Source organism: Notamacropus eugenii, chromosome 1 (genome assembly GCF_028372415.1).
Source record: "Notamacropus eugenii isolate mMacEug1 chromosome 1, mMacEug1.pri_v2, whole genome shotgun sequence".
NCBI classification, from domain to species: Eukaryota; Metazoa; Chordata; class Mammalia; order Diprotodontia; family Macropodidae; genus Notamacropus; species Notamacropus eugenii.
In genome coordinates, this window is record NC_092872.1 from 711,199,946 (window position 1) to 711,218,586 (window position 18,641).

Here is an 18,641-nt window from a genome sequence, read left to right on the forward strand (position 1 = left end):
TGTGACTGCATCTCCAAGTTTACTTGGAACATCATAATTTAGTCTATTGACTGCTCTAATAGACCTAATTCTCTTGTCACTGACTGCTCTCTCATCTCCTGTGCTTGAGCTACTAGTTAGTATGGGCTGACCAATGGGATCATTATTGTCTTGTGTGTCTACACCTGGGCTGGCAGTCATGCCAGGGGGCTATCAGTATGTTGCTGCTCTATGGACTGACTCTATAACTAGGGATCTCTGTAGCAAATTTGGACAGAAAAGGAGTTGCCTCTGAATGTGCATGTGCTGTATCCTGTACGTTGTCATCATAGGCATGTTGCCCTCCCAGACGACACTCTGTATAGTGTCATACCTACTATATGTATTCTTAGTGTTCATTGTTTAATTTAGTTTCAACAGTACCAAAGGTTGATTATCTAGGAAATATCTACCAGGAAAATCATACCTGTTGTTTTAAAACCCTAGTACTTGTGTTTATATTGTAAAATTACAGATTTTATTATCCCCCAGCTGATCTTTACAAGGGACCACAAAGAGTTTCAGCCCAAGGGAGGAATGTAACTCACATTTCAAAGTCCATTGGAATGTGATTCTCTCTTCACTGGTGGAGATCAATGCCCTTAACCTGTATGAGGGGCAAGTCAGAGTTGCGAGGGAAAGAAAGAGGAGAGCTTCACTCTTTTCAGTCTCTTCATCCTCTAATCTCTTGAGTCTCTTGAGACTCTAGAGTTGGGTTGGGTACTACTGGCTTCCAGCTTCAAGAGAGAAAATGGATGATGCCAGCTCCACCTCAGGTTGCTGAAGAGATACTAAGACTGTGGGAAGAAGATGACATGAGAGGAGCTGGTAAAATCTCCATTATGTCTCTATCCCCAGATTGCTACACTAGAGAGTTTGGGGAATTTCCCCTTGGGTGAGATCTGGGACTCTCTCTTGAGCTGTGTTATGAAATCTCCCCAAAGGGAGAATTTCTTCATTCTGTATTTCTTGTTCATATTCTCCTACGTATACTTTCTCTGGTTTCTGTTTTGCTATCAACTTCAACAAATGGGTTTCTTTGCTTAAAAGAAATTATTGGTAGAAGCAGTTACTCACTGGTCATTCTTTATACCAGTATAATCACAATTTTAAAAAGTTCACATATGGCAAGATGGATAGAGTAATGGATAGAGTTCTGGTCTTGAATTCAGGAAAACCTGCATTTCACTATCAAGCCCTGTTTTTGATGCATAATAATTGTATGACCATGGGCAAATCATTTGACTCCTCAGGGGCCAAGGCAGCTCTTTAAGAGTTTAAGTAACATATAAACTGTTAATCTGGGTAGGGAGGGAATTTTTTTTTTTGATACTGGTGATTTGTTTTTCTTCTTTCTTTTTCTTAATCATATTGACCAAAGGTTTATCAATTTTATTGGGTTTTTCATAAAACTAACTCTTAGTTTTATTTATTAGTTCAATAGTTTTCTTAATTTCAATTTTATTAGTCTCTCTTTTGGTTTCCAGTATTTCTAATTTGATATTTATGTGGGGATTTTAAATTTGCTCTTTTTCTAGTTTTTTCAGCTGCATGCCCAATTCATTGATCTCCTCTTTCTCTGTTTTATTCATGTAGGCATTCAAAGATATAAAGCTTTCCCTAAGAACTGCTTTTGCAGTATCCCATAAGATTTGGTAGGTTGTCTCATTGTCAGTCTCTTGAATGAAGTTGTTGATTGTTTCTATGATTTGTTGTTTAACTTTCTTTAGGATTAGATTATTTAGTTTCCAATTAATTTTTGGTCTATATTTCCACAGCCTTTTATTACATATAATTTTTATTGCGCTATGATCTGAGAAGGATGCATTGACTATCTCTGCCTTTCTACACTGGATTGTGAGGTTTTTATGGCCTAGTACATGGTCAATTTTTGTATATGTGCCATGTACCACTGAGAAAAAGGTATATTCCTTTCTATCCCCATTCAATTTTCTCCAGAGATCTATCATATCTACCTTATCTAGAGTTTTATTCACCTCTTTAACTTCTTTTTTGTTTATTTTGAGGTTAGATTTATCAAGTTCAGAGAGGGGGAGGTTGAGATCCCCCACTACTAAAGTTTTGTTGTCTATTTCTTCCTGCAACTCCCCAACCTCTCCTCTAAGAATTTGGATACTATGCCACTTGAAGCATGTATGTTTAGTAATGATATCGCTTCGTTGTCTATGGTGCTTTTTAGCAGGATATAGTTTCCTTCCTTATCTCTCTTGATTAGATCTATTTCTGCTTTTGCTTTGTCTGAGATTAGGATTGTTACCCCTGCTTTTTTTACATCAGATGAAGCACAATATTGCTCCAACCTTTTACCTTTACCCTGTGTGCATCCCCCTGTTTCAAATGTGTTTCTTGTAAACATCATATTGTTGGATTATGGTTTTTAATTCATTCTGCTATCCGTCTCCGCTTTATGGGAGAGTTCATTCCATTCACATTCACAGTTATTATTACTATCTGTGTTTTTCCCTCCATCTTCTTTCCTACCTTTTGTGCTTTTAGTTTCTCTTCTCCCTTCCCCTCCACAATAGAGTTTTAATTTTTGACCACCACCTCAGGGAGGGAATTTTCTTGCTCTAATGAGATCTTAAGACCAGAGCCAAGGGTAGGGAACCTGCAGCCTTGAGGCCACATGTGATCTGCACTTGAGGACCTAGAGGGCCATATGTGGCCTCAAGGCCACAAGTTCCCCATCCCTGCCCCAAACCAAAAAGAAATGTGTAACACATGTATCACAAATATACTTCAAGCTTCCTGTCATTTACTAGCTTTGTGACCTTAGACAAGTCATTAATATCACTGAGCCCTTTTTCTGACTTCCTACCCAAACAATCTCCAATCAGCACATCCTGTCTCCATCCTTCAAAGTTCTCTAGTTCCTTTGTCAATGAACTAAAGTGACAGAAGCACCTCCTTCTAGGCAAGCATATAGAGTCTCTATGAACACAAATTCCCATTAAACCTAACAAAAATGTATCGAAAGGAACTGTAGCATGGAAGTGATTAAAGGTAAGATAAAATATCTATTTTAACGTCATCTGTGTTATTTTAATATGGAGAGAAAGGCAGTAGGGTGTGTAGGAAGTCTTGTTTGGAAGAGGAATAGGAATGACTTGCAATATTAAAATTCTCCCTGGTTCTCTTATACGGACTGGGGAATATGTTCATTTGCATGATATATCTGGTTTAAAGTATTTAATGCAAAGCGTACAATATTTATTCTATACTTCTGTGCTTTCGAGAGAGTCCCTAATACAGCACTAAGAAATCACTTAAAGCCATTCAGCAGCTCTATAGAAATTACATTTCTCTGTAGGCTTTGGAGATCGAAAGTGAAGTTTTGTAAACGGGACCAGCCACTCAATATGACTTTCATCAGTTAACCAAAAATTATTGGGTTGTTTTCTTCTCTACGTAGGCCTCATCTCTTTAAAATGTCAATTTTGCTTGGAGCACTACATGGAAACGTAGAGAAGAGAGTTCAGTTATTGGATGACTACCTTTACTGTGATTATAAAAATAAGACTGGTAGATAGATTGGGTGCCTGAGACCTAGATGTATTTCCAGCTTCTGTTGCTATTTGGTCATTTCCAACATGTCCAACTCTTCATGATCTCATTTGAGGTTTTCTTGGCAGAGATACTGGAATTGGTTGCCATTTTCTTCTCCAGCTCATTTTACAGATGAGGAAACTGAGGCAAACAAGGTTAGGTGACTTGCCGAGGGTCACACAGCTAGTAAGCGTCTAAGGTTGAATTTGAACTCAAGTCTTCTTGATTCCAGACTCAATGCTCTATCCACTGCATCTCCTAGATTTTACATGTATAATTCTACCAATGCCTTCTCACTCCTACTTCGCAAGTCTTATTATTGGATTCTGGAATTCCTATAATGCCCTTACAACTTTAACTCTGTCACATCTGATACTTTCACCTCTTTCTATTTCTTTCCTATGCTTCTTAGTCATATTTTGCAATAAACACCACACACTTATGTCAAACTTGAATCTTCACCCAGCTCTATCATTCCAAAGGCTTATTATTCTGTCAACATTCTAATCAATTATATTTTTATTTCTTCAGATCAGAGTGGAAACATTCCAGAAATTTGAACTCTAGTTCATTTCAGGTCATTTCCTCTTAGAGTTAATGGAAGGAATAGTTTTCTTCTTGAGTGATCTGACATGTATTTTTAATCTGTGTGACCTTGGATAAGTCACCGAACATCACTAGACCTCCATTTCCTCTTCTGTAAGCTTAAGAGGATGAACTGGCTGATCTCTGAGATCCCTTCCAGGGCTGAAATTTCTCTATGATATCCAATTCTTTTCTCCTCTTTTGAAAAATAATACTATTAGCCCAGGATAACCTCAGGGACAAAGACAAAAGGAAGTCACCTCTTCCATTTTAACAGACCCTTGAAAGAAAAAAGAAAGCCTCTGAATCATAGGATGCTTCTCTAGAAAATGAGAGGGATAAAAGGCAGGGATATTCTGAATTGGGGGAAGGGGAAGAACTGAAATCAGAGGGTATGTGTTAATTTGCACCAAACCCCAACTGTGTAGCTGCACTAAACAATATCTGCATCTGAAGATGACATGGTGATGAATGGGACCCGAATGCATCTCTTATTGCCTCCACCACTCTCTTTTTTTTTTTAGGGGCCAGTGGACAGCTGGATACAGGAATTCATATGATTTGTTCTGCAGCCTCTTCTCCTTTCTCTACTGTAATAGGATCCACAGAAATAATTTAAAAAGCTGAAAGGTAATTTAGTGTCTTCTCTACCCCTTCTTCTTCCCCTCCCCCCTCCGCCCCCTTCACACTTCCCACAAGCACCAGGTACTCCACAGATGAACTAATCCTACTGGAAAATGTTATTTCTGGGCTTTTATTCTTATAATTTATTAACTGTCTATGATTTTATTTACAAGGCTCTGGATTAACTGTAAGGCAAGTTACTGTTCTGGGTTTCTTTCTACTCTTCAGGCTTGATTTAAAAAAAATACTTCTTATTTTAATCCCTCTGCTATCTCTTCCATTTCCCTTTCTCCAGGAGGGGATTATTCAAAAATAGAATTATATAAATCTTAGTTCTTATTTCATCTTATCATATAATTTTACTCTGTTGTTCTTACTATTCAGTAAAAAAAAATCTAATCATTGATATGGATTTAAAATTTTGTGCAAATACAAACCGTTCTTCTAAATGATGGTTTTATTTTTGAACCTGAAATCACTATGGTCACTGTAAGATTAAGTACTGTTTACCTGGAGTGAAAGTAAACACTGCTAGTTAAGCAAAAAAAAAAAAAGCCATGTATAGACAAAAATGAAGAATAAATATGTGTTTAAGGATCTAAAAATTGGGACAATTTTGCTAGGTATCTTTGAAGGAGAACTTTGAGTATAAAATTAGAATTTTGACGATTACAAGTATATTTAACATAACACTGTTGAAAGACTTTCATCCTCTGAAGCAAACCCAAGAATTTTTCTTTTCTGAGAAGGAGAGAAAATGGAAGGATTTAAGAAGGATTAGCTGGTGGGGAAAAGCTAAACTGTAGCATTTTCTAGAATTTCTCTCTCAGATCCTACAGGTAGGAGAAGATGATTTGGGGTTCTTAATTTACTGAACCACAAACAACAATGAGATGTGCTTATGGTGAAACTTGAGTTCTGAACCAAGAAGGGACTATTCCGAGAGCCTGGGTGTAGGGCAAAAAGGTGGTCAGAAACTCAGAGAGTCTTCCTCTCCCAGACTGATTCTTTTTTGAAGGCAAACTAAGCCATCTTTTACCTCAATTATTACCTAATCTTTAATTACTGAATATTCTTTCCCTGAGACAAAATGAGACCTGGGAAAGCCCTTAGCTTAAAAAAGACCAAGGTCTCCCATTACATCCGGGGTCGTCATCAATTATCCTGACCTACATCTTGACACTGGACACCCATCACTCTGGAGGAGAGAGTGAGGCTGATAACTTTGCACAGCCCCACCTCACTTAAATCTAATTCACTTGCACATCAAGACATCACCCTCTGGATGTCATTGGTCCTCTTTGAAAACAAAGGATGGACAACAGCCAATCAAGGTGCCAGTCTATAGGAGGTGCTAAATGTACACAGAGCTTAAGTGTGGAACCATTTATGGATGTGGTTTCTTGTTGCTCCAGAACACCAGGAGTGGGTCTGAGCTGAAGTCTTAGTGTAACCTAGCTTCAGTACCATCCAAGTCCCCCACCCCCACCCCCACCCCGACTCTAAACTGGCATAGATATCTATTTGTTACCTCTCTTAGTTTTCCCAAGGCTGGTGTTAACTATACCACAAGGAAAATAGATCTGAAGGTGAGAAGAAATTTGGGAGTTTGCAACCCCTACCTAATCACATTTATGATACAAATAAGGGTTACAATTACAAGCAGTCACTGTAGGACATCACATTTTAATAAAGCAAACTTTATAAAAAGGAAGAAAATAATAGCTACTGTAAAATAGGTTACAGCTGGGGGATAAAAAGCAAGATAGCAGAGTTTTAAAAACACAATACTAGAAGCCCAAGGCAAACAATTCCACCTCAAATTAAACATACAAGGAAGATGAAAAAGGGGGGATGAAAGGAGGGTCAGTGAAAGAACTGAATAAAAGAAAGAATTGTATAGGAACAGAAGAAGAAGGGAGATTGAATGAATACAGTATGTTAATCATCAAGGGATGCAGACATAAAATAAAGGAGACAAAATAATTCTCACTAGGGGAGTTAAAGGAAATCAGGAAGGATTCAATAAATACATTCAGAAAGAGAAAAATTAGTGGGGGAAAATAGGACCACTGCAAAGGAAGAGAAAGGGGCATTTGGCAGGAATGTTAAATAGCCCTTTTACTCAGCTTTTGATAAAAAAGGATAATGATGACAAGAAACTCAAGAACCTAGTTGAAGAAGCCAGGAAATGAAAAACAATCACCTCAAAAGCTGAGTCTAAAGGGTAAACAAAGTGATAGGAAAAGAGAAGCAGGCATCCAAAGATAGATCTGGAGGAAGGATCCTTGAGACTTTTCACAGAACTACTAAAGAAAATCTTGGTATGGCCTGAATTATTCTTGGAATCTGGAAGCATACCTAATATATAAAAGGAAAATAAAAGTCTAGACATAACTCCAGCATCCTAAAGACAGAATAGAGAGACAGCAAGTTCGATAATATGGTGCCTATTTCAAGCAAATTGTATTTGTGTATATGCATATATAAAATTTTATACATACATGTATACACTTGCATGATGTATATATTATACACATATAAGCATGCTTGGGAATCATGTGAAATCTAAGAAAATATGGCTAATGATGAGCAATCCTGATTTTATCAAAATAACTCATGTCAAACAAATCATCTTCCCTCTTGGCATAATTATGGATTTCATAGAACTCACGTTAGAGAGATCAAGAATCCATGGATTTTAAGCAAACACTTTGCAGCAGCATCCTCTAATAAACTTTGGTAGATACTGGACAAATTCCAAAAAAATAAAATTATTATGGTCTGATTTACACACGAGCGCCTAGAAAGGTGATAGAGAAGTCCTAGTTACTGCATTAGCTCTGGTCAAATAGTGCACAATTATGTGCTGCTGTGATGGATTCTATGCCAAAGAAAGTGAGCTCTAAGTGTCATGATACCATCTGTTGGAAATTAGTTCTTGAATTAGGAGTAAAATATAGAGCTCAGAAGTGAGAATGCCAATAACAGAAATATTATGGAGAGACAAAAGTTAAACCCTATATCTATGACTCTTTTTTATCAGTAGTGGAAAGCACTGTTCCTCTCTGCTCCCCCCCCCCCCCCAAAGGAAGTACCTTTCTACCCAGTTGTCAAACAAAGGGAAAAGTTTCATATCTTTAAATTATTTCCCTTTGAATTTGCTAAGGGACATTGTTGGCTATGGGAGAAAAGAAAAAGAGAGAAGTCATGAGAGAAAATCCATGAAATTTATTAGTAAATCCTATAAGATACCTATCACTCTATGGTGCTACACATGTGAGTTTGGGTAACTTGGTGGCACATTGGCTATAATGCCAGGCCTGGAGTCAAAAAGACTCATCTTCATGAGTTCAAATCCAGCCTCAGACACTCACTAGCTATGTGACCTTGGGCAAATCACTTAACCCTGTCTACCTCATTTTCCTCATCTGTAAAGTAAGCTGGAAAAAGAAATGGTAAACCCTTCCAGTATCTTTGCCAAGAAAATCCCAAATGGGGTCATGAAGACACTACTGAAAAACCACTTATGGAAAGGGTGCTGCAGACTTGGAAACGGCTTCTTTTTCTAGCCCTAGAATAAAGCAGTAAATGCCAAGGGCATCCAAATTATGACCATGAAATTAGAAGGTCACAAAATCATAGACTTAGAACTGGAAAGGAGCCAAAGTCAGTGCTCTTTCCACTATACCAAATTATCTATCACTCTAATTTTCTTCTAGGTAGAATTTCTAAAAGCAACAGAACCAATTAGGGTAAACTCTATTCACCATAACAGGAGGAACATGTTGCTGAGGTAGAAATGATGAGAATCTCTCAAGAAAGAAATCCTGAAGACACAAAGAGATGGTAATAATGGAGCTCCTGGACCATGGCAAAGAAGTGCAGGAGGGAGAATCAAGCAGTGAGTCAGAAATATGAATGTTGCTCTTCTCGGGTACTGTCCTGAAGAGTGGATAGACCCTGAAGGAAGATGGCACTTGTGAGAAAAGAAGGTTGCTGGACTTTCTGGGAACACTTCTTTCCCCACTTAAGACCTCAACTGCAGATGGGACCTTTAGATCTGAAACTAACCATACAGTTTCCTGGAGAAGGTGGGGCTCAGCAGTAGGAAAAATTTTCTTGACCCTCAATAGTCCTGGCAAGGAGTTGATTCTACACACTATCTCTTACATCTGTCCCCTTTTCTACATTCACATGTCCACTGCCATGTTGAACTCTTTATCACCTATTACCTGGACTGTAATCTCTTCTTCTATTTGGACTCCCTACTTTCAGTCTTTTCCTCTCCCACTGCATGGGGGCCATCTCCAGTTATCCTGATCTCTGTCTCACTATTGGACCCAGATGCTCCAGAGGAGAAACTGATGCTGGTGACTTTGCACAACCCTCCCTCACTTAATTTGAATTCACTCGCAAGTCATGGCATCACCTCCCTGATGTCATGGATCTCTTCAAGAATGAAGAATAAACAATAACAACTCTGACTCATGCAGCTTCTAATCTTTCTCAAGCATGGTTCTGACTAGGCTCAGTTCCCTGCTCAAAAGAAGCCAGTGATAAAATGCAAACTCTTCAGGATGGAATTTAAATCCTTTCAAAACCTGACTTCCTTCTCTCTTTCCAGATTTATTTCACATTGCTTCCCATCACATGCTGTTCCAGACAAATTGGCATACCAGTCTTTCCCCCCTCCACATCCCATCTCTTATCTTCATGTCTTTTCATAGGTTGTTTCCCTACTTCTGGAATATGGCCCCACATCCTCACTGTCACTCAGGTACTACCTCTTCTGTGAAGTCTTTCCTGATGTTATCCAGTCATTAGTGTTCTCTCTTTCCTCAAAATATCTTGCATTTATCTGTTTACACGTTGTATTGCCCAATAAAATGTAAACTCATTAGTTTTTACCTTTGAAACCTCAATGTCTTGCACATAGTAGGCATTTAAGAAATATTTATTGAATCACGTGTGTTTTGTGTTTTTCATGTGTGATTACCTTATTCTGTGTTCCATGTCTTGTTACTTCGGTACAGGCACGGAAACTAAAGCCACCTAGATGAGGGCTAGAAAAAAGCCAAAGTCAAATCTTCCTGGGGGCCCCTCTGATGAGCCAGAGAGTATGATGGATGTCATCGATAAGTCTCCCAGATCGAGCTCAGTCTGTCTGTCTTCAGTTGACACATGGGTTACAATCCCATAGAATTCCCTTTGGAAATCATTAGGAGAATGAGTAGACCAGCTGGCTGTAGAAAAATCATACATTGTCTCAGTTCTCTGTTTTCACTTACAAATCTAATTTAAGGTCTCCCTTCCCCTATCTCTTTCGTCGTCTCTCTCTGTCTCTAGCTCTCCTCTCCTCTCTCTTCTCTTTCTCTCTTCCTTTTACTCTCTCTCCCCATTAATAAACGTAAAATTTACATATACATATATAATTTATTAAAAACAAACACTCAACTTTTAAATATATGTAAATATAGACCTATAACTCAAATACTAATATATACATTATGTGCACACATGTACATATAACACATATATTAATGCAAAATGTACACATATTAAAATAACACAACCAATTTTAAAACATATATAAATATAATACACATTAATGCAATAAGTACCCCACTTTTTTTTAAACACCTATATACCTAATAACTGGAGTGGGTGCCTGGCACATAATTCCATTTAGCTCACTAGACCATCAGTGAAGTTACCGTTATTAAAGACAATAACAGTCTTTCAGGTAATCGAAAATAAGGTATTCTTCTTTTGATGCATACACAACAAACCTTTGGAATAACAGATTTTTTTTAATGCCTTGGTTATAAGATCTTTAGAAATAAATGTAAAATATAGATTACATTAACTAGAAACTCATTTTGAAGGTTGCAAATGCAGCTTATTTTACTAAAATATGGTTTATTTAAAAGTGCCAGAGGTATATCATGGGTGATTCCAATCTATGCAAATATAAATAAATGATGAAGGCTGCAATACATCACAGGTGGCATCTATAGCTGTGGTAGGGCATGGGAGAGGGCTGAAAGAGAATACAATAGCCAAGTTTCAGAGAGAATGATTAAGCACAGGGGATTCTGGGCAGTTCAGAGAAAGGATTTTGACTGGTTTATTATCGAGAAGGTCAGGAGTCATAGGCCAAGGCAATGGGTCTTAAGATGGAATTTGAAGAGTCAGGAAGTCTATTAGGCTTAGATGCAAGGAGACTATTTCCAGGTGGAGAGGCAAAGATGAGAAGATCCTACCACCCACTGTGATGGGACAGGAAAAGGAAGGACAAGAGAAATCTGGAGTTTTGAGAAGTGTGTAGATGGAAAAGCAGTCTTGGGTCACACAGTTTAATTCTCGGGGGCTACATGTAGGAACGCTAAGTAAATTTAATTAGCACTGTGTTCTTGAATACCTCTTCAAGAGCCACCTGTTCCCTGGTGGAAATACCCCACATTCACTAGAGACAACAGACCTTCCACTCATTAATGAAAATTTTATTAGATTGTGAGCATCTTGAGAGCAGGAACTGTCTTTGGCCTTTCTTTGCCCTCATTTTGGACAACTAGAGGTGCTTCATGGTGCACAGAGTCCTGAACCTGGAGTTAAGAAGACTCGAGTTCAAACATGATCTCAGACATGAATTTTGCTGTGTAACTCTGGGCAAGTCCCCTAACCTCTATCTTTCCTCAGTTTCCCCAATGCTAATATGGAAATAATAATAAAAGTACCTCCCTCCTAAGGTTGTTGTGAAGATTAGGTGAGAAAATCTTTGTAAAACTCTCTTAGCACAAAGCCTGGTACACAGTGGACACTTAATAGTTAGTAAATGACTTACTGCATTGTTTGATAATGGATATCCTTGTTTCACCCTTGATCTTATTGGAAATGCCCATTACACACAATATTTGCTAATAGTTTTAGGTAGATGATGCTTATCATTTTAAGGAAGACATTCTTTGAATGGTGATGATGATGATGGTACAGATAATAATAATAATGATACTTCTCTGGTGGCCAGCCTTCTGGCAACCATCCCCTGTGCCCTCAGCGAGGCTGATCCTTGGACCACAAATGTGTATTTGGTGTCCCGAGCTTCCCTCCTAAGTCTTTTCAGCTTAGTCCATTAGACTTAAAGGATTTGCATTCCACTCATGAAAACTTTGAAAACAAAAGCTTACCATAATGCCAGGATAAGGCATCAGAGCAGTGGAGAAATTAGCTGTGTACTAACTTTAATTTCTACAGTAACTCATATTTCACTCCTTTTGGTTCCCCTGTTGGATAGTCTTCGATGAAATTCAACAAACCATTACTAAGTGCCTATTATGTTATGGACACCATTGTAGATATACCAAAACAAAGATGAAATCCTCTGCACCCTCAAGGACCTAAAATTCTACTAGAGGGAAATAATGGGGAACAGTTGAAAATACATAAGCAAATACCAGATAATCAGAGGAGAGAGAGAACACTAAAAACCAAAGATGAAGGCAATTTAGGAAGGCTTCCTGGAAAAATAGCATCTCGGACAAGCCTTGAAGGAAGATACAGATTCTAAGAGGTGAGGAGGGAATGCACTCCTAATATAAGAGATAGCTTGTACAAATGGACAGAGGTAGCCATGGAATGTTGAATTTGAGGTGATAGCTAGAAAGCTGGTTTGGCTAGAATGCAATCCAATCCAATCCAATAAATATTATTTAACCACATACTATGTGGCAGATGCTGTCCTAAGTACTGGGGGTACAATTAATAAAAAGAAAGACAATCTCTGAGCTCAAGAAACAATCAAGAGGGGGAGACAGCACACAGAAGAAGGCAGGGAAGCGGGTGAGGGGGCAAAGGATATCCAGATTGGGGGCATCTTGTTTTATATAGAGTTGAAAGGCAGTAAATGCAAAATGGAGGAGTTGGGAGTCCAGTTTCTGCCAACTATAAAGGAAGGCATTGGGAAGGGTTTGGTACTCTGCCCTCCTACTCTATAAACAGAGGAGAGATAAGATTGAGGGAGGTGGTGTCAATCAAGGCTTGAGTTAGCAACATGATGAGGAGTTAGAAGTGATGAGCTTATCCTGGGAAGGGCAGCTTGTTCTGTGGAGTTGAAGCCTGGCAGGGCAGCCTGGCAGCAAAACATGAGTTCATGAAAGGGAGTAATATGAAGTAAGTACCTGGAAAGGTAGGTTGAAGTCAGATTATGGAGGGTGTTAAATGCCAGGTTAGAGTTTATGTTTTATCCAAGAAGTAGTCCTCTATCCTGATATAGTGGAAAGAGCCCTAAAGATAGCGTTAGAGGATTTTGGTACAAATCCTTCCTCTATTTGTGTGACTTTGGGCAAAGTCCTTAACTTCTGTGGGTATGAATTTCCTCATCTCTTAAATGAAGTGTTTGGATCAGATGGTTACCAAGACCCTTCCCATTCTATTTTTTTGTTCCACTTTTTTATTAATTATTTTATTTGTTTTCAGTGTTCTACAATCACTTCCATATGTCTTAGATTTTTCCCCTCCTTTTCCTCCTTCCCTCTACCTCCCCACTCCCTCCCTGAGACGGCATGCAATTTTATACATTCATTCACATACATTCCTATTAAACACATTTTCGCCTTAGTCATGTTGCACAGAAGTATTAAAATGAATGGGAGAAATCATAAAACAAACCAAAACATAATACGAAAGAAAATGATCTGCTTCATTCTGCGATCGAATTCCATGGTTCTTTCCCTGGATGTGGAAGGCCCTTCCCATTTTAAATCAGTTATTCAGTGATCCAACAGAAAACCACTAAGAATGACTGGGCACGGGAGTAACATGGTCACACATGCACTTCAGCAACGTTTATTTAGCATTTGTATTGCACACTCTCTCTCTAATCTGTTGCCAAGCCTTGACATTTCTACCTTCGTAACACCTTTCATCTATTCCCTCCTCTCCTCTGACACTGTCTCTATCTTGGTGCAGACTTTTATTACCTCAGGCCTGGACTATTGCAATGGCTGCTGGGGGTTTGCCTGTCTCTAGTGCCTTCCCTCTCCAGTCCATCTTCCACTCAGCTGTCAAAGATCTTCCTATAGGTCTGACTCTCTCTCTCTCTCTCTCTCTCTCTCTCTCTCTCTCTTTCTCTTTCTCTCTCTCCATCCTTCTCCCCCCTCTATCTTACACACAGACACAGACACACATAAACACCCACACAGACACACTCACAGACACACACACACACTTATCAATGGCTTCCTATTACCTCTAGGATAAAATATAATATCCTCTGTTTGACTTATAGAGCTCTCTCCAATATGACCTATCTTTCCAGTCTTACATTTTACATGGCCCTCCCCCTACCTAGGGTGGCTAGGTGGTGCTGTGGATAGAAGGCTGACCATGGAATCAGGAAGACTTGAGTTCACATCTGGCCTCAGACTAGTTGTGTGACCCAGGACAAGTCACTTAACCCTTTTTTCTCAGTTTCCTCATCTGTAAAATGAGCTGGAAGAAGAGATGGGAAATCACTCCAGTACACTTTCCAAGAAAACACTAAATGGGGTCACAGAGAGTCAGGTACAACTGAAATGATTCAACAACACAACCACCTCCCATATACTCTGTGATTCAGTGACACTGGCCTCCTTGCTCGTCCTTGCATATGATACTCCATATCCCAACTCAGGGACTTTTCAGCAGTTATCTTCCATGCCTGGAACATTCTCCCTCTTCATCTCTACCCCCTGGCTTCCCTGGTTAATTTACTTCAAGTCTCAACTAAATTCTGACCTTCTTCCAGAAGGCTTTCCCAATCCCCTTTAATACCAGTGCTTTCCCGCTGCTGATTATCTCCAGTGTGTTATTGATGTATCTGGTTTGTACAGAACTTTGGCATGTTGTCTCCCCCATTAGATTAGGAGCTCTTTGAAGTCTTGTAGCCCCATCACAGTGACTGGCATGTCATTGGTGGTTAAGAAATGTTAGTTGACTAATCAACTGACTGAATAATATACTGGTGAATAGAAAGACTATATGCAAGGAAATTAAGTAGGCAACTATTACAATATTGCAGGAAAGATGTTAAAGCCTGAACTAATGGGGTGGTCAGGTGAATGGAAGAAAGGGATGGATAAAAGAAATGTGGAAATAGAATCAACAAGACTTGGCAATACATGGGAGTGAGAAAGAGGGAAAAGTCAAGGATGGATCCAAGGTGGCAAAACTGGGTGATTGGAAGCATGACGATGTCTTCAATAGGTATATGGAAGTTTGAAGGAGGGGTATGTTTAGGGAGTGAAGATATGACTTCTGTTTTGCGCTGTTGGGTTTAAGATATCCAGGCAGAAATGTCAAGCAGCCAGCTGATGATGCGAGTTCAGAAGAAATTAAGTCTTCCTTTATTGATCTGGGAGTCATCTGCCTAGAGGTGATAATTAAAACTAGGGGGGATGTTAATTTTGCCAAGAGAAAGGATATAAAAAAAAGAGAAGAGGACCCCCAGCAAAGAACCCTGAGAGTTTTGGGGGTAGGGAAATGGACATAGCAAAGGAATCAGACTAGAATCCATTAGAGAGGCAGAAAGATAACCAGGAGAGAATAATACCATAAAAGTCAAGGGAAGAGAGAATATTTAGGCAGAAAAGGTACCAGATAGAAGAGGTTAAGATAGAAGAGGACAGACAAAGCCACTGGATTCAGGAGTAAACAGAATCAGAGTTTTAATAGAGAGTTAGAGTTGGCATGCTTATTGAAAGGGGTTGAGTAATGAGTGAGAGGTGAAGGAAAAGAGGTTATTATGGGTGACTATAGCTTTGGTGGTAAAAAGGAGCTAAGATAAAGGGTGATATCTTGAGGGAATGGAAGGGTCAAATGAGTTTTCCATTTTTGTTTGTTTTTAAGGTTGACTGAAGAACTCAGATGAATACAATGACAAGCTAGGATTCCAGAAAACCAAAGAGGAAGCACACGGTACACCTCCTGCCTAAGGTGTAAAATACAGAATGAAACACATATTTTTGGATATGACTAATGTGGGAATTTGTTTCATTGGACTATATATGTATATATTTGTTAGGAGGATTTTGTTTTTTTAATTTTTCAACTGGAGGATGAGATAAGAGAGAAGAAGAGAAAATAATACATGTAAAAAAATTAAAAATTACCAAGACCTCAATAGTGTGTAAATAACAGGACAAAATCTAGGGAATAAGAGAAAAGTTGAGAGGGATAAAATGAGGAAGTTCCAAGAGTAGATAGAAAGGAATGTGGTCAGGTTTGAATTTGGCAAGAAGAGCCATCACTTCTTCAGAAATTGGAACTTAGAATGGAAGATGATGTAGGCCAGGGCATAAACTGAACATAGAAATGGGAAGTACTAACCCATACATAAGGAGCCCTGCAGGCTGCATATTGACTTAGGAAACCACACATTAACATTATATTCTGTTGTATTTTTATTTTGTTAAACATTTCCCAGTTACCTTTTAATTTGGTTCAAGCTACACTTGGGATTGTCAAAGAATACAGTCAAGTGTTTGACACCTTTGATGTAGTGGAATCTGGAAATATAGAATTCAGGAAAAGAAGGAGCTCATGACAGATGTTATCTCTTTCCTCAGTAAAGTAAGACAAAAGGCTTTCTGCTGAGAGGCAAAAGAAAGAGTAGCTTCATGGCATAAAGAAAGAAGAGAAAGTTTGAAATAACATCTGTGGGAATTGTGAAACTCTAGCAGGGATGAATATAAGGATTGCTGTGCAGTGGTGAGGACCCAGTTGAGATTAGATAATATAGATTAATAATTAGTCAACACAATTGTGTGACTTTAATAGTAGCCTTCAACAACATATGAGGAGCAAAGAAGGTAGATAGTGGAGATAACCCAGTATTCGGTTTGGCAAGGCATGAGTGCCAACAGACAAAGGAGGAAAGTAGAAGATAGTATGAAGTTGAATTGATTGACTATGGTCAAGAATTGAAAGGGAGAAAACTGGGACTAGGATAAAGGTGATAGACTAGGAGAACAGGGAGGAGTAGAGGGACTAGTAGCTGTGGTGAGGATGAAAGATAGGTTTAGGAGGAATCAGGTATAGAAGAATCTGGAAGCGAAGGAGATTATGATCAGAGAGGAAAATTTCAGAGCTCAGGTTCAGTGTGGGAGTACTGGCACAGCAGATAATGCACCCGACTTAAATCCTAGCTTTCTTGACTTCCTCAAAGGCCACTTTTAGCTTTAAATCTATGATCTTATGATCATGGAAGTAACATGGTTCTGGGTGATGATATGACTATCCTCACATGTGGCTGGATTGTGAAGATGAAGGGCATAGTATAGGAGGCAAAAAGGTTAATGAATTTGGATATTTTGCCCATGAGTTCCACATCCCATGCAAAAAAATTGCATCTCTCTTTTTTACAAAAATATTGTTGCACCTTTCACTTTTCAGAAAACAGCTTATGCAGGTAATTGTAGCTCTTACTTTATTCAAAAATTAAGAATTTATTTAAAATTGTATAATAATTCTTAAACATAACAACAACATAATGCAGAATTTTATTTATTGATAGAATCCTTTATAATATTCATATTTATAACTTTTCAAAATAATAACTGTAATAACATTATTCATATGAGAGGCAGGATTGTTTTTCAACTCAACATTTCTCAAAATGTGGTGACATTGACGATATTGCTATTTACAATTCTTTTTCAACCACTAATCAAGATTGGTGTTTTGTTTTTGTAACAATTAAAGCAGAAAACTCCACTTCATGAAAAAAAAAAACATTACAAATGATAGGAAAATTTCCATCGCTTTCTTTTATTTTTATCATCAAAGAACCTTTCATTCACACACATAACGTAATCATACTTTCAGTTTCAAATACTTGTTTTAATCTACTTCCTTCAAGAATTTTTTCACATTTTTAAAAATTCTGAACTTAAGAAAAATAGACACACAGATAGCATTTCCACGTACACATGTAGTTCGTGTTCTATGGTTGGTTATCCTTCATGCTCAAAGTGGACCACGATAATAACACTAGGCTGGGGTCAAGGCATAGTTTGTCCAGCTGTGTAACTGATCAGACCAATATGAGTTTGGGAGACTCTAGCACAGGTTAGGCACAAATAGTCCATATGAATATTTGGAGTGGAGATGTCTCTAAATGTGCACATCTCACATTTCTTTTAAGCTACTGAAATTCTGCTTTATCTTCTTCGATGCGGACATGACATGCTGGGTCATCCTGTGCTAGTGTCTCCTATGTCTCACAATCAATTCCAAAGTTCTTCGGAGAGACCTTGAGAGTTTCCTCATATTGCTTCTTCTGACCATCATGTTAGCATCTTCCTTGAATGAATTTTCCATAAAATACTCTTTTAGACAAGGGTATACTTGGCATTCAAATAATGTGACCAGCCCATTAGAGTTGTGCTCTCTGCAGTAGAGTGAATGCTTGGCAGTTCAGCTCAAGAAAGGACCTCAGAGTCTGGTACCTCATCTTGCCGGGTGATCTTAAGAAATCTTCCTAAGACCATTCAAATGGAAGCAATTCCATTTCCCGGCATGGCACATAGTACTGTCCAAGTTTCATAGGCATACAACAATGAGGTCAGCACAACTGCTTAGTAAACCTTCAGTTTGGTAGGCAGCCTCTTACCTCTTCTCTCCCACACTTTCCTTTGGAGTCTCCTAAACACTGAATTAACTTTGGCAATGCATTCATCAGCCTCATCATCTATGTGTATATGCCTGGAAAGTATACTGCCAAGGTAAGTGAACTTATCCACTGCATTCAAAATCTTTCTATTTGTTATAACGGATGGTTCCATGTATAGATAGTGTGGTTTTCTGGT

General features: G+C 38.5%; 1 long non-coding RNA gene across 1 annotated transcript in view; it reads left to right on the plus strand.

Annotated features, from left to right (window-relative positions):
- Positions 1-17,247, plus strand: part of LOC140528456 (uncharacterized) — a 34,485-nt gene extending 17,238 nt beyond the window's left edge. The window contains exons 3-4 of the long non-coding RNA XR_011975192.1: positions 4,695-4,800; positions 15,682-17,247. This is a non-coding gene — a long non-coding RNA (uncharacterized lncRNA). The remainder of the gene's footprint in view (positions 1-4,694; positions 4,801-15,681) is intronic.
- The last annotated feature ends 1,394 nt before the right edge of the window (positions 17,248-18,641 follow it).